Below are 17,439 nucleotides of genomic sequence, written 5' to 3'. Positions count from 1 at the left end.
TCCCCATAACCCTAGAACCCTACCTAACCTGCACATCTGCTGACACTAAGGGGCAATTTATCATGGCCAATCCACCTAACCTGCACATCTTTGGACTGGGAGGAAACTGGAGCACCCAGAGGAAATTCACACAGACAGGAAGAGAAAGTGCAAACTCCACACAGCCACTCAAGGCCGGAATCGAACCTGGGTTCCTGGAACTGTGAGGCAGTACTTTTAGAAAGGTAACTAGTGTTCAGATTTCCCTCTGTAGTTTGGATGTTTTTCCTTTATAGATTCGTACGTTATGGAGAGCTGTAAATAATCATATTCAAGCTATTGAGATGAATGCACGTACACTTTATGCTTCTAGAATGGCATCATCATGTGACAGTTGTGCATATATCAATAAATACAGTATTCCTTAATAGCTACTACACCATGAACATCAGTTGGTTTTATGATACATATGTTTCAACAGTTGTCTCAGTGATATCTGTCACAATAATAGACACATAGAATGTAAACATGGCCTAACTATGAAGTCACATTTCGAGTTATATTCCCTTAGTTGTTTAACATTTAGTTCCCTTTACGAGATTTGGAGCCAAATGTTTATATTACACTAAAATACAATTCTGTTCCACAGGTTCCCTGAAATCAGGTCGTTCAAATTATCCTATACATGCTTGATTGCGTGATCTCTAGTAAGATTGTTGAAACAACTTTTAACATTGGATGGGAATTAAAATCACATTTGTAGTATTTACGCCACCGTTCTAGTACAAATTTCTACAAGCAGATACACAACTAAATTATTTTGAAGTATATTTTGGCATATTCACGGTGAGATTATATGAAGGGAACAACATAGAGCCATGTCCCAAGTCTGAATGCTGGAATTTCTAATAGAATGATCATCTACACAGTATGGGTGAATAATTCGCATTTTCTAGTTTATCTCTCACTCACATATACACACACACTCATACTTTTGGACTTTCAGTATAATTTTCCCCTATATTTATTTTTAATTTCTTAACTATGTGGGGATTCGCCAATTCATAACAAAACATTGAAATGTGCGGGTTGTCTTATGAGGAAAGCTTGGACAAGTGGACAAGCTAGCCTGCATCCGCTGAGAATTAGCCCAGAAAGAGACGACTTGATTGAAACTTATAAGTTCCTGGGAAGTCTTAATGGGGTGGATGTGGGAAGAATGTTTCCTCCTGTGGGAGAAAGTTCAGTGTTTAAAAATAAAGGATTCCCCCGTTTAAGACGGGGGCAAGGAGATTTATTTATCTCTCCGAGGGTGGCTGGTCTTTGGAACTCTCTCCCTCAAAAGGCAGTGGAAGAAGAGTTTTGAGTGTTTTTAAGGCAGACTAGATAGATTTTTGATGGAGTGGGGGCGGTGGAAGGTTATGGGGGTAGGAGGGGCTGAGCCGTGATCGGATCAGCCGTGATCTTACTGAATGGCAGAGGGGGCTGGAGGGGTCGAGTGGCCTACTCCTGTTCCTAAATCATATCTCTGTATTGCCTGCATCTGAGCAGCCTGATGTCCAAGAATCTCCAGTAAAGTAGTTTATAATCTGAAGCCTTTGATTGCTATATATTACTATCCACTCAACTATTGTAGAACTATTATAATGGGACGCCTGGCGAGTTATTCTGAGTGCTTACAGTTAATAACTAATTAATTTAATTAAACCAGCAGGCCTCTCCCAAATGGACACGAGTTATATAAATGTATGTAATTTTAAGTCATAAAAGGTAGTATTTTATGGTTTTGTGCATTAATGTAGAATAATGATTGGGAAGCCTGTCTGGTCACACGTGGAAATAAATGCATATGGTGAATCTGTGGTCCTTTGCCTCTTTGATTCCTCTTTTCTGCGACACCATCCGACTCCTACCACCAACCTGCTTTGAGCGTTGTTTGTGAGTGGGCTCTGTTGTTTGTCTGAGACCTTGCTGCCAGTTTCTTTAAACCATAAACTCGCTTAAGTAAAATATATGACGTTCTGGTGCTTCGAGCTGATTTAGGAACTAGTACAAAATATGAGGTTGTTTAAATACTGAAAAGAGACATGCTTATATATCAGACGAATAAATACACGTGGGGTTCAATAGACTAGTGCAAGAATTAGAAATAATTCACACCATTGTCAGAGACTTTACGAACAACAAATTCAGTAATGCGTGGCTGAAGTACAGAGCTTCGATATCTTAGAGGGTATTAATTGACGTCTAATTTAAAATGTTTCGTCTAGGTTTTATGCATATTCTGCTCTTAAATATATATTTCTAAAATATAGCGAGCATAATCTTCGGCAGTATTGCATAAATAAGTAGTTAGGTTGAATTCCTGTCATGAAGCTTTGCAGGATCTACATCTGATACGTTAAACTTGAGCTCTTGCATACACTGCACTATCGAATTATATATAACCCGATAAATTAAGGGAGTAAAATGCTGGAGGTGTGGTCTTGACTAAGTTTAACAAAATTGGCAAACGAAGGATTTCTTTCGTCGCTTTACGTAGGGACCGTGGGGGATCTTTCGTTCGATATTTATTTTCGAACTTGTTTAATTCCATTCAGCTAGAAAGAACGGGGGTGGGGGGATGGATGAAGAGGGTTGTTTGTTGCAGGAGTTGTGATCTGCTTTGAACTGTGGAGAACGGTGATGGAAGCAGATTGAACAGTAACTGCCAAAGGAAATTGGAAAAAATACTTTTAAAGGAAACATTTGTGCAACTAAAATCAGGAGGATTAGGATTAGTTAGACAGCTCATTGAAAGATCTAGCACATGCATGATGGGCTGAATGGTCTCTTGTGTGCTGATTGTGTGATAAATACCAAAGAGGAAATCATTACAAATGTATTTACTATTCCGGAAACATATACACATAATCTTCGTCTTTCCTTCGAATTAGCACAGAAATGACGACCATGTATGCGCGTTGTGAATCACTTTGGGACGATCGACGGCAGTTTATATCTCATTCCTATAAATGACTGTCACTGAGTGATTTTGTTTTATTTGCAACGACACGTGAAACTGGAACGCACTGTGACACCAACGTTCAATATGTTAAACCACAGACGTCAATTATGATTCAGCATCAGGGCAGCTTTGACCGAGTATGGCATCAAGGAGCCCCAGCTAAACTGGAGTCAATGGGAATCAGAGGGAAAACATTCCACTGGTTGGAGTCATACCTGGCACAAAGGAAGATGGTTGTGGTGGTTGGAGATCAATCATCTTAGCTCCAGGACTTCACTGCAGGAGTTCCTCAGGGTAGTGTCCTCCGCACAACTATCTTCAGTTGCTTCAAGTACCTCATTGATCAGAAGTGGGGTGTTTGCGGATGATTGACTATGTTCAGTACCACTCGACTCCTCAGATCATGAAGCAGTCCATGTCCAAATGTAGCAAGACCTGGACAATATCCAGGCTTGGGCTGACAAATGGCAAGTTACATTTGCGCCACACAAGTGACAGGCAATGACCATCTCCTACAAGAGAGGATCTAACCACCACTCCCTGACATTCAATGGCGTTACCATTGCTGAATCCCCCACAATCAACATCCCGGGGGGTTGCCACTGATCAGAAACTGAACTGGACTAGCCACATTAACACTGTGGCTACCAGGGCAAGTGAAAGGCTAGGAATCCTAGGGCAAGTAACTCACCTCCTGACCCCCCCAATGCCTGTCCTCCATCTACAAGGCATAAGTCATGAGTGTAATGGAATACTCTCCACTTGCCTGGATGAGTGCAGTTCCAACAACACACTAGAAACTCAGCACCATCCAGGACAAAGCAGCCGATAGATTGCTCCCCCATTCCAGAAACATTCATACCCTCCACCACCGTCAAACAGTGACAGCCATGTGTACCATCTACAAGATGGACTGCAGTAACTCACCAATGTTCCTTAGTCAGCATCTTCCAAACCCACACCCACTACCATCTAGAAGGACAAGAGCAGCAGATACCTGGGAAGCCCACCACCTGGAGGTTCCCCTCCAAGTCACTCACCATCCTGGCTTGGAAATATATTGCTGCTCCTTCACTGTCGCTGGGGCAACATCCTGGAACCCCCTCCCTAATAGCACAATGGGTGTCCCTACAACTCAAGGACTGCAGCGGTTCAAGAAGGCAGCTCACCACCACCTTCTGAAGGGCAACCAGGGATGGGCAATAAATGCTGGCTTAATCAGCGACACCCACATCCCACAAATGAATTTTTAAAAATGGCATGTTATCCTCATGGTACACACTGTAACAAAAATATAATGTGTATATTGGTGAGGATATTAGTCAGTATCTAAAATTCCTTAAAACTTGATCATCAGCTGAAGACTTTGTGTAAACATTGACCTCGTATTGTTTTGTAGTGAATACTAAGTGTTATAATGTTGCAGTAAACTTTTAGCTGTTTGTATAAAATGCATTTGGAAGAGACAGCTACTCTGATCTGACTTTTTATGAAACAATTACAACGGGTGTATGTTTCGAGGGAGAAATGATTTGCATTTGTATTGCGCTTAAGATGTTACTTGATAGGTACATGAATGGGCGGGGAATGGAGGGATACAGATATTTTTAGCAATAAGTAGTAGGTCTAAATAAGGAATCTGGATTGTCGCAGGCTTGGTAGGCCGAAGGGCCTGTTCCTATGCTGTAATATTCTTTGTACTTCTTTGAGGAAAATATGGTAATATTGGTACAGACACAGAATGACTTTCTCTAATTCATTCATGCACGCTCTTTCTAATTAAATATAAAAAACTTAGTAAATTTCATACCTTATTCATTTTGAGTTCTGTGCTAGGAAGCCCATGTGTAAGGCCTTGAGTAAGAGCAGTATGCTAACCAAATTTCACTTGATGCAGGAAAAAATTGCACAGGCAAACTAATTAGTGAAGGTGTCAGTTTTCTGAAAAATGAACTGCTTACTAAATAAATCTGCAAATCCAAGGCCACATGTAAGGACAGGGTGGAAGAAATAGCTTTCTGTGCACTGTTCATTTGCACCAGTAAACTATTAGGATCCTTATGCCTGAAAATTATGTTTGTTTAAAAGTCATTTTTCCCATCAAATGAGTATCATAACAGCAAGCCATGATACCCTACCATTGATAACACTCATCAAGTAAAATGGGCTTGACCGCCAGGTTAACAACATTAGAGACCCACATATTGTAAATCCTGTGAATTGTTGTAAATCTATACCTCCACAGGCTACCTTAAAAATAGAAAGGACTGCTTATCACATCTAACCTTCACTGTACATGCTAAAAGTAGAACCACGCTCACATGTTAATTTGGATTTTTTTTAAAGCAAAACACTGTTTTGGAATGAAGTGCATTAAACCATATCTGTTTTCATTATGCCTGCATGTAAGGCATGTGTTAGTGTAGTGTTGGGTTACTATATTTTTTTCCTTCGTTAGCACATGATGAATCACTTATGGGTGAGAATTAGCTTCGTGGTCAAGAGGAAGCAGTAGAGGCAGCTGAACCCAACTAATTAGAAGGTTTCAACTTGATGACAAAGATGACAATGAACGTCTTGCACTTGTTAGAGGTGGGGACGGAGGGAACAGAGGTAAAGGTTTCAAGGACATAACGAATATCACAGAAAATAAGCTGGAGGTCACATTTGTTTTCTAGGACAATCTAGGCAATATAGACAGAGATAGATAGGTTCTTGATTAGTAAGTGGATCAGGGGTTATGGGGAGAAGGCAGGAGAATGGGGATGAGAAAAATATCAGCCATGATTGAATGACGGAGCAGACTCGATGGGCTGAGTGGCCGAATTCTGCTCCTATGTCTTATGGTTTCATCTACCGTATTGGGTAATTATTGCAGAGTAGGGTGAAACCCAACAGTCCTTGTTATGTTGGAGGCAGCTGAGGTGATGGATGGCTAAGCTAGCTGTGCACCAGACATTCAGGCCTTTATCTTTTGGACTTTATTTATTTATTATTTTGGGGGCTGTGAACATCTTTGGCAAGGCCAGCATTCATAGCCTGTCCCTAATTGCCCTTGAACTGAGTGACTTACTCAGTCATTTCAGACGGCAGTTAAATGTCAACCACATTGCTGTGGATCTGGAGTCAACTGCAGCCCCCCCCCCCCCTCCCTCCCCCGCATTATTTACAACAATCAACAATGGCTGGCGGTCACCATTATTGAGACTAGAATTGAATTTAAATTACACCAGCTGCCATGGTGGCATAATGCCTCTGAACGCTAGCCCGGGCCTTTGGATTACTTAAGGAAATGAAAGTGACAAATTTGTGGGGGAAACAATTGAGATGGGAGTGAGTAAAGAGCAGCAGCAATTCAAAAAGTAAATTGGATGGGTGCACAGAGGTGGGGTATCCTTTTCAGTAAAGCTTTTCTGGGAACTTAAATGTAGTATGAAATTGCTAAAGGCAATTTGTCTATTTGTTTCAATTTTGTTAGAGTGAAGCATTTTTATGTTGGAGGTCCTGCCATTTGGAATTTCCTGTTCACACTTTGCTCATCAAATCAATCAGTTTGTTGTGTGTTTTGCAGAAGACAGAGCAAGTGGAGGCAATGAAAAATATACTTTCTATTGTGTTGAGCAGCTGAACTGTTTCTACTTGTTTCCATGTCAGAACAAATGAATGATTTTACAATCCAGTGTCTGCATTGCTCTCCCCTACTTTTCATGAAGCAAATAAAAAATTGTGAATATTATTATTATTTTTTAATTTAGAGTACCCAATTATGTTTTTCCAATTAAGGGGCAATTTAGCATGGCCAATCCACCTAACCTGCACAACTTTGAGTTGTGGGGGTGACTCCCAGACACGGGGAGAATGTGTAAACTCCACACAGACAATGACCCGGGGCCACACTGTGAGTATTAATTATAAAACAATTGTGCATTCTTTAATGCTCAGTTGATCAATTGCGATAATTTCTGGTCGCCTCTGCCTCAGGTACAGCCCAGAAATTGCACCAGAGACAGAGACTACACTAGACCCTATTGGAACATGACATCTTTGACCACACATGCACAATAATAACAATACATTTAGCAACAGAGCATCAAAGTAATAAGACATCTCAATCCTTCACAGAACCATCAAACAAAGCAAAGGACTTTGAAGAACTTTAAAGAGGGAGTTAGACCATAAGACCATGAGACAGAGGAGCAGAATTAGGCCACCCGGCCTATCGAGTCTGCTCCGCCATTCAATCATGGCTGATATTGTCTCATCCCCATTCTCCTGCCTTCTCCCCATAACCCCTGATCCCCTTATTAATCAAGAACCTATCTATCTCTGTCTTAAAGACACTCAGTGATTTGGCCTCCACAGCCTTCTGCGGCAAAGAGTTCCACAGATTCACCACCCTCTGGCTGAAGAAATTTCTCCTCATCTCTGTTTTAAAGGATCGTCCCTTTAGTCTGAGATGGTGTCCTCTGGTTCTAGTTTTTCCTACAAGTGGAAACGTCCCCTCCACGTCCATTCTACCCAGGCTTCGCAGTATCCTGTAAGTTTCAATAAGATCCCCCCATATCCTTCTAAACTCCAATGAATACAGACCCAGAGACCTCAACCGTTCCTCATACGACAAGTTCTTCATTCCAGGGATCATTCTTGTGAACCTCCTCTGGACCCTTTCCAAGGCCAGCACTTCCTTCCTTAGATACGGGGCCCAAAACTGTTCATAGTACTCCAAATGGGGTCTGACCAGAGCCTTATACAGCCTCAGAAGTACATCCCTGGTCTTGTATTCTAGCCTTCTTGACATGAATGCAAACATTGCATTTGCATTCTTAACTGCCGACTGAACCTGCACGTTAACCTTAAGCGTATCATGAATAAGGACTCCCAAATCCCTTTGTGCTCCTGATTTCCTAAGCATCTTCCCATTTAGTAAATAGTCTATCCCTCCATTTCGCCTTCCAAAGTGCATAACCTCACACTTTTTCACATTGTATTGCATCTGCCAATTTTTCACCCACTCTCCTAGTCTGTGCAAGTCCTTCTGCAGCCCACCTGCTTCCTCAATATTACCTGTCCCTCCACAGATCTTTGTATCATCTGCAAACTTTTTTTTTCTTTTTTAAATTTAGAGAACCCAATTCGTTTTTTCCAATTAAGGGGCAATTTAGTGTGGCCAATCCACCTACCCTGCACATCTTTTGGGTTGTGGGGGCGAAACCCACGCAAACACGTGTAGAATGTGCAAACACCACACGGACAGTGACCCAGAGCCAGGATCGAACCTGGGACCTCGGCGCCGTGAGGCAGCAATGCTAACCACTGTGCCACCGTGCTGCCCGATATCATCTGCAAACTTAGCAACAGTGCCTTCAGTTCCTTCTTCCAGATCATTGATGTATATTGTGAAAAGTTGTGGTCCCAGCACAAACCTCTGTGGTACACCATTAGTCACCGGCTGCCATCCTGAAAAAGACCCCTTTGAAAAAGACTCTCTGCCTTCTGCCAGTCAGCCAATCCTCTATCCATGCCAGGATGTTACCTTTAACAAAAGTACAGTCAAAGAGATGTTTCAAAGGCTTTTATTGGAGTGTGACATGTAGGAAGGTGAGAGGGTTTCAGAAAGATTTTGTAGAAGGGAAAAGGGGTGGCAATATGGGTGGTTTAGGAAAGCATTCGACAGTGTGAAGCTACGACAGCTTAAAGTTCTGTGACCGATGATGGAGTGAAGACAAGCAAAGGAATTTAATGGAGCCTGCAAGAGTGGCAAATGTGGTGTGTGGGTGACTTAATTAGGAGGGGGGGAAACATCTTGATTTTCCAATGGTGGGTTGAGATGCAGAGATAAAGCCAACGGCATGTGTCGGGCCTCACACCAGTTGGTGACTGGGTAATATTTGTATTCCATGAACATTCATTGGCATAAAACCTTCTTAAAATGACGTCCTATCTTCAAGATGAAGTCAATGCCACATCTCATGGCACCAGTCCACATTTGTTTAAAGGTGCCGTGCACCAGTTGGCTTTGTGCAGTTGTGTGTAATGATTTTCCTTGTTTAACTTTAATGCACAAGGAGAGGGAAGTAGAATGGAAGCTTGCATGGAGGCTCGGGACTGGCAAAGGTGAGTTAGTGGTGAGGGAGGGTGTGGCATGGGGTCCTGAACATGGAAGAGTGAAAGATAGATCTAAGGGAGGACAGAGAGTGTAGTTGGGGGCATACAGGAATGAAATGGGAAGGGCATCCTTGGTGTGGTGTGTCAGTTAGTGGAGACAGTCATTCATGGTAAGAAAATGAGGGGCATAAAAGGCGATGTCAGCACTGTCCACGTGCTTGCCCATCTTAGCATGTGGCTGGCAGAGTCCTTACAGAGTATTGAGTTCACAACATTTCAATTATCCCCACTGAGAGTGAGAATGTCCTTGACAAAGCATAGGAGGGAGAGCCATCTGAGCCTGCAAGTTCAGCCATGTCCCACAGAGTGGCGAGTATTGGACACTAAGCTGAGCAAAAAACATGTTTCTTCTGCAATAAAGGAAATGTCCCCAACTACTCTGTAACCATCAATGTGTGCTAACCATGAGGCATGCCAGTACATTTAGCTCTCTGACAAAGCTCATCAAAACAAATAATAGTGATGCACACATGAATAAAGTAAAACCAATATAATATGAAATTTTATTTTGAAAAATACCCATGCTGCTTTTGTGGACTCAACCCATATGTTCATGGCAATGGAGTTGGGCATGAAAATTTTGGTTGTGAATCAGAGCTTCCTTGTATGACTGGGAGGCTCTTTTCTAGCCCAGCTGTAGCTGCAGCATTGACAGCTGATGGCAAGGGTCTCTACTGAAAAGCATCCTCTCAGCAAAAGCACACGTGTCTTTTGTGCACACTGCTGGAACTTTACATTTTAATTGTAATTGCATGGAAAATGGGAAAAATGCAAGACAGCAGAAGTGGTACATACTTCTGCCATCAGGAAAGGCGTGTGACTGACAAAATGCCTGACTCTGAAGTGGAGAATGCAGAGAGTAAGCCCATGTACAACTGTAGGAGCCTGCAGAGCTAAGGAGCAGGATGCCTACGAAGGGACTAATAGAGGAGAGCAACCATTTTCAAATTGATGCATTGGAATGTAAAACTATTACCTTGTTACATGCAATGAAAAAGATTGTCAAGATGCACCATATGGATGAGTAAGAGAAAATGTCTTAGAAGGAAATTTGAGGCACACCCTCTGATTCAAAACTGTAAGGGCTACCAGTTGAGAGAAGATGACCCGAGAGAGTTTGCTCAGCTGTAATAGATCACATGAAGCTGGGGACTGAAAGTATAACTTTGAGGGAGGGGGGAATGTACATTAATTGTGGGATTTAACACCATGTTATGGAAGAACAGTATTGATTCACCAGTTGTCGCCTTCTCATTCCAAATGTTTGTAACACAGATGTTGGGATGTGTAACAGATAGGATATGACACATGCTAGAGTGCATTGCCAAGAAATAACACGTGGGCCGTTCAAATGGCTTCAAAAGTTCTAAGATAATTTGAGTCATGAGATATTTGAATCGCTGAAACAGAATTACATACAAATAAAGCACAGAAACAGGCCTCAGGGCCCAACCAAACACTGCCAGCACTTACATTCCAGTTCAATCTGGTCTCACCCTTTCTCATCTCTTCCAATAGCCTAACTTTGTATTCCCTTCTCTCTCACCTTCTCTGTTTATCTAGCTTCCCCCGACATGGTATATATGAGTGAGGATTTCCCTGTGGTAGCGCATTCAACTTTCCCAGGTGTCCCTGGGCCAAGACATTTCTTCTGAATTCTCAATTTGATTTTTCAGTGGCTATCTCGTATTAATGGCCCCTTCTCAAGTTCTTATTTCCCAAGTAATGGGGAGCTCCTTCACCCTCTTGCAAACATGTAAAACCTCACACTTACCTGTATTGAAATTGGTTTGCCAATTATATGTCCACTCTGCAAATTTGTTAATGTCCTCTGGTACATACATTTGAACCTGTATTAATTTGTGTGATATTATGAAAGATAGTGCAACTATATTTTAAATCTCTGTGGCGGGTCTTACCGTTTCATTGTGAGTAGAGTATTGCTATCATTTTCCTGAGGGGAAGTTTGCCACCATCAGTGTGCAGTTTGGTTCCTTCATACTTTCAGCAGAGAGAGAGAGATGAGAAAGAAGCCTTTTCATGTCTTCGCTATATTGAACTTCTGTTCTATTTGTTACAGAAAATACAACTCTTTAAAAATTAACCCATCAACATTTCCAGATTTTAGTTGCAAGGAAGCTTCCATTTAATATTTACACAAATTTCCCATGGAACTTCACAATGCCATGCACAGTGCAATAGGGGTACGTTTTGAATATTACAGATGGTAGCTATTTTATTTGAACATGAATGGAAATTTCCTAAACCATTCTGATCCTATGGAAATATCTCATTCTAAAATTGTCCAGATTAATCTGAAATTCCCTTTATACATCTAGACAGAAATACCATAACGTTTTATCTCCAGAACTCATCTGCGGAAATGAGTTGCTGCTACCAAGTGGGAATGTTTTTATTTAAAGAAGGGTTTCTTCAAATTTGAAATTTCGGAATTGCTTTGGTATTTGAAAATTTGTTTTCAAAAGGACATTGCGGAAAGTAATACAATTAAGATGCAAGCAGCTTTAACTGTACAAGAACTTCTCCAGTGTCAGAAAAACATGGGTCCTCAACAACAAATGTATCACTTTACCACTGCCCTCTCTCCCACTGAGGTCACTTTCTTGTATTGGTGGATTCTCCCCACTGAGTACAAAGCAGTCCGCCCTCCCCCAACCCTCACTGGACTTTACCAAATTTCCCACTTGATTACCTCGTACCTCCCCCCTCCCACCCGCACCTTTCTTGGGTCTGTACCCATCCTACCTCACACCCGTACCCAGATTTTCTCCTCTCCCGTTTCATTCGCATTGTGCTCCTCTCCTCTTTCTATCTCTTTCCTCCCATCTCCTTTCCTCTACCTTCTCCTATTCTTCCTCTCTCCCTTTCTCCCGCCTTGATGCAAATATCCTCCTGCCTAACCGTGTATTACATGCAGACACGGATTTCGATTTCCCCTCTGCAGCACAATATATTATTTTTTAATATGAGCTATCTGTGTTGGTTATGCCAAATAACACACATGTCAACATATATTTCTGTGGAAGGTCAAACAGACTTGGAAAGTTACCTCTGCTTCTCTCTCCAAAGATGATGCCAGACCTGCTGAGCATATTCAACATTTTTTGTTTTAATTTCAGATTTCCAGAACCCTCAGTATGTTGCTTTTATTATTATGAGGGGCTGGTTTAGCACAGGACTTAATCGCTGGCTTTGAAAGCAGACCAAGGCAGGCCAGCAGCATGGTTCTATTCCCGTATCAGCCTCCCTGAACAAGCGCCAGAATGTGGCGACTAGGGGCTTTTCACAGTAACTTCATTTGAAGCCTACTTGTGACAATAAGCGATTTTCATTTCATGTCAATATATAGGCTGATGTTATGCGGTGCATTTCTGTTGGGCCAACACGCTCTCTCTCGCTTTTCCTGCAACCATGTCTCTGCTCATTGCTTCTTCCCAACTGTGCCTTTGTTTCTGATTGTATTCTACTCATCTCTCTCTCTCTGCCTCTCGTTCCCAGAATTATTTTGCTGCTGTTATGATATTTGACTCATTTCCTCCTAATTGATGTTGTTCTGAAAGAGACTTTCTCAAATGTTATAGGACAGCTACTGTATCGAGTAACTAGTTCAGTTGATATCAGAAAGACCTTCCAAAGGTAATTTACACCAGGGGGATGATCTATCCTGAGCAATTGCAGGCGTATGCGGAAGTTTATTTTTGAAATGCCTTGTTAATTTGCTACCAGGTTTAAATTTAATCTGTAGTTGCCCACATCAGATGGATTATAAATGCAATTGGCATCTCTCCCTCCATCTTTCCTAGGTTTTGTGCGTTTCGTTATTGCCCTATCACTCTCTCCTCGGGTGAAGTGCCACATTTCTCTGCCTTGTCGTTGTTTATTTCTCGGAATACATGGAGAAATGCCTCAGTCCCAGTCAGTGTTCCGATAGATGCATGTTAGACTTTAACATAAATTGATAGATTCAATTTCATAAAATACGCTGATGATTTGATTGTTATTTAATGTCGCATGTAGCGAAGTACAGCGAAGACACCATAATTTGATTGCAATTATACACTTTAACGTGCTTTTATAAAATCGTGGATCGGGATAATTAAGTAAGTTTTAAGAAATCATTTTCAATTGATTTTGTTTGGAGAGATTCCGATTCTGACCTGAAAAAATGCTTAATTATCCTTCGTCTTCATGGGTCCTATAACATATGAACGACCTGTTTGACATGTCGCATTTATGCATGTCTGAGTGAAGATGTCTCTGGCCCCCAGCAGCCCAAGGAATACCTGCTGAACAATGCTATTCAAATTGACTTGGATTTCTAAGTTATGATTGTCTTCGATGTAAGGTTAAAAGAAGCGCAGAGGTGTGTGTGTGCGACTGTCACGATATTTTTGCCAAAAGCTGCAGGTGCATTGCAGCATGTGAGTGCATTGCACAATGCACAGAGGCTGGCTTTCTAGTTTATTGAGTAAGCAGCCAAAATCATAGATACATACTCAACTGGCTAAGTCACATTCCTAGCTCAGACTGGACTGGGGCTCAATCTCTGGGTGTTCTGAATTTAACTGGCATTATATCTCGCTGTAAAAAAACAAAAGAAAAATCTGTGATGTAAGATAGAGAATCTTTAACAGAAAGTGGTTGTCCGAAAGAAAGAATAAAATGAATTTTTACTGAATTTTTTGGGTGTGCAAACCTGTAAATCGGCCTGATCTGGAGCCAGCTAAATACAGGGAGAAAGAACACAATCTTAATTACTGCAAAAGCAAATTACTGCTGAGGCCGGAAATCTGAATTTAAACAAACAGAACATGTTGGGAGTACTCGGCAGGTCTGGCAGTATCTGCGGAGACAGAAATATAGTCAAAGTTCCAGGTCGGGCCACCTTTTATGAAAACTCCACTTCCGTTAATGGTCACAGACTTTGAAAGATGAATTCTGTTTCTCTCTCCTCTCTATCTGCTCAGGTTTTTCCGGCAATCCTTTACTGGTCCGACCTCCATCACTGTTTCCATCCCCTCCAAATTCAATTTAAGGTGGGCTGCACTTTATTTCCGAATGAGTCTTTTGTGTTTCGAAACTAGAAGACTGCGGTGGCTAGAAACCTGAAATTAAAAACAAAACAGAAAATCTGGACACACTCAAAGACACATTCTGATGAAAGGTCACAGATCTGAAACCCTTTCCCGCCACAGGGTTTTGAGCTTTCTTGCTATTCCAATTGATATTACTGATACTCTCCGGATTTATCCTGGTTCCTTTTTGCTCCTGGTTTTCTGCTGTGCTAAAAGGTGTTGAAATTGGAAAGCTCTCCAATTGAGACTATGGACGCAGCAATAAAAAATGACTTTAATAATACCCATGCACAAATACCTTTCTCTCACTACTAACCCAACAAGAGGGAACGCCACATTATCAGCAGCAGACGTTCATTTCGAAAGTCTCTGCCGCTTTCATAGTTTGTCATCGAATTCAAATTTGGTGATTTAAATAGAAGATTTAAACAAATAACCTTTTTAAAATTATGGTTGCCTTAACCGTGATTCCCAAAAAAAATCATATTCGCTCTTAAATACCGTTTCTCGAGTTTAACTAATTAATATGTCATGAACCGAAATAAAATGTTGCTCAAACTACAACGGAAATGTTTATTGAGAAAAGAACGATTACATTCACACCCTGGGTCTGGGGTGGTCGCTAACTGTTTCTAACATTTCTGGCTCCCCTGGTTAAAGGGGGTAACTTTCTGCTCAGATCCACCTCACTGTTCCAATCAAACGCGGCCAACCAAAAGCAGTCATTAATTTGCCCTTTCGCATTACATTTCCAACCAACAGGCAGGTATACAAATATCTTTCACAAATCCTGGTCCATTAAAAACACGCCTGAATTGGGCGTGTTCGCAGTACAAAAAATCAACACAATGAAGAAAAAAAAATCCCCGCTCCCTGGCCGCCTATGAGCTGTAACATTTATTCCTCAGGCTAAGGCACAGACGGTTCAGTATCAGTTCACCCAACAGGAAACTAGGGTGAATCTAGAGGCAAAGGGGCGCCTGCAGAGTTTTTCTTTATCTGTACCCAGTTCACACTTACTGTAACGCCTATGTTCTGATAGTTTTATTCAAAGATGCAAAATACAAATACATTTTATGCAGAGGTTCTTTTTTCCGTTCTTAATAATAATTCACCGGAACTTCGTTTCCAACCAGGGGAAAAAAACACAGCAATTTAACTATTTTAAAATAGTGTCAGAAAGTCTGAGAGTGATCAACTAGATTTTACTGCCTGGTTTGATTGTATTTTGACTGTCCATCCATAGTTTAAGAATTTAAAAGGCGAAACCTATTGCTTATTTTTGTAGTTTTAATGGCGATCCATCAGTCAGTGCAGACACCGGGTTCCCTCTCATTCTGTGTATTTTATGCGATACAGTGAAATCATATTGGAAGAAAATGATGGAAGATTGAAATATGATCGGACCTTCCTTTTGACCTGACACTTCCTCTTCAAAATGACTCCCGCGCGAGTTCAACAAGATGGAAGACTTAAATCCCGCGTATATTTAGTTGCACCTCTGAAAAAACTGGCCGGATGACCTCTGTAAACGTGGGTACAGACTTAAAGAAAAGAAAACTCCTAACTTTGAGAATCCTGTCAAAAATCACCTGTTGGGTAGTTCGGGGATTCAGTCATGTTTACTGACAGAACAATGCGATAGTGCTTGCATTTAAACAAAAAAGAAATGCTCACTAACAATTTCGCACCATGTTTAGGAAAAAAAACGATGGCGAATATCGAAGGGTGGGGGGAGGGGGGGAGGCCAGTCCGCCGGTGAGGCTAGCTCTCAGTTTGAGCAAGCGTTCCATTGCGGTCAGGCGCAATTTCAAAGTCAGTTTCTTGGAAGTGTTACTATAATATGTGTAAAGGTTGCCCCGTCCTTTTCCCTTTCTGAGTGCACAGTATTGTAATAAAGCACGGCTGACTCTATGAGCGCTTTCATGATAATATTAGTGACTCCATCTGTTCCTCCCCAAAGGCTTTAAAAATCGCACATTTGCACGGTAGTGGGGACATGGACACAGTGCCAGGCCATTCAGCTCCTGCAGCCCGTTCCGCCATTCAGCCAGATCATGGTTGATCTGCACTTTAGCTCCACACACTGGCTTTTCTCGCATTTCCCTTTGATTACCTCAACCGACTAAAACCGTGTTTTAACATCAACAATTGGTCGTGCCTCCTTTATGGATTAGAGTTCCAAATGTATATCCTTGGCTTGGAGAAGTTGCTTCCCAATTTCAACTGCTCAAAGCTCTGGCTTATTTTTGACTTTGCTCCCTCGTCCGGGACTTTCCAACAACTTCGCACGATCCGCCCCATCTGTTCCTCTTAATATCTCGTAAACTTTGGTCAGATCATCCCAGTTTGTGTAATTTAACCCCTGCAGCTCAAAAATAATTCTGGTAAACTGCCTATTATCTCAATAATCTCGTCCACACAGGTTTGTAGACGTATCCCTTTGCTACGCCATCGATATTGTGCAGCACAATTTTCAATTCAGCGGAGTTAATTTCGGTACATAAATCCTCAGCCATTTGAGAGAGAGGGGGTAATGTAACCTGTTAAGATGATGGGTCCTTTCTGGATAACCTCAGCAGTGCGGGACTTGAACCACGCGTCCCTAAAACCAGCCGTCCAACCAACTGAGGTAAGCAGCCCCCGACTGATTGCAATACAGATCGAATGTATGCAGCGAGTTTGTGCGGGGGATTATAGTAATTGATGCAAATCTCAATGGGTAACATACTATAAAGAGATTGATGTTTCCAAATTCTCTTATATAAATTGTTACGCAGTATATTCCGATGGCTTTTTGTTTGCAGGAATTACATTTAATTATTTGTATTAACCAACAATGCAGCATTTTATGGGTTGAATTTTTAGTGTTAATGCAGTATTTTAATATCAATGTTGACCACACAGCTCGCATTGTGGCCCCTCCCACTTGGGGTTGAATAAGAAATGGTTTTAAATAATAGTTATGACGAGGTGTCATTTTCTCAATTTAAAATCTTTCGAGTCGACCACTTCACCCCATAACTCTCCCCTGCCGCCAGCCTCTTGTGACATGTAACAATGTAATATGATTCATAACACGGTCGTTTGATTTGATTGCAGTCTCGATGAAAGAAGCTTCATCCTTCCTCTCACACGGGCCGTTTCATGTTTTGAGCGGGGCAGGTTGACAAGATTTTTGAAATGAGGTTT

General features: G+C 41.5%; 2 long non-coding RNA genes across 3 annotated transcripts in view; one reads left to right on the top strand and one right to left on the bottom strand.

Annotated features, from left to right (window-relative positions):
* Positions 1–17,439, bottom strand: part of LOC140429651 (uncharacterized) — a 45,739-nt gene continuing 28,300 nt past the window's right edge. Inside the window, exons 2-4 of the long non-coding RNA XR_011949154.1 lie at positions 14,058–14,277; positions 11,071–11,218; positions 1–294 (exon numbers count right to left, since the gene is read on the bottom strand). This is a non-coding gene — a long non-coding RNA (uncharacterized lncRNA). The remainder of the gene's footprint in view (positions 295–11,070; positions 11,219–14,057; positions 14,278–17,439) is intronic.
* The window catches only part of LOC140429652 (uncharacterized), a 258,994-nt gene continuing 258,242 nt past the window's right edge, over positions 16,688–17,439 (top strand). For both annotated transcript variants that reach the window (XR_011949155.1, XR_011949156.1), the window contains exon 1: positions 16,688–16,879. This is a non-coding gene — a long non-coding RNA (uncharacterized lncRNA). The remainder of the gene's footprint in view (positions 16,880–17,439) is intronic.

The sequence above is a fragment of the Scyliorhinus torazame genome, chromosome 9 (genome assembly GCF_047496885.1).
Source record: "Scyliorhinus torazame isolate Kashiwa2021f chromosome 9, sScyTor2.1, whole genome shotgun sequence".
NCBI lineage: Eukaryota > Metazoa > Chordata > Chondrichthyes > Carcharhiniformes > Scyliorhinidae > Scyliorhinus > Scyliorhinus torazame.
This window is presented reverse-complemented; position numbering and strand designations above follow the sequence as displayed.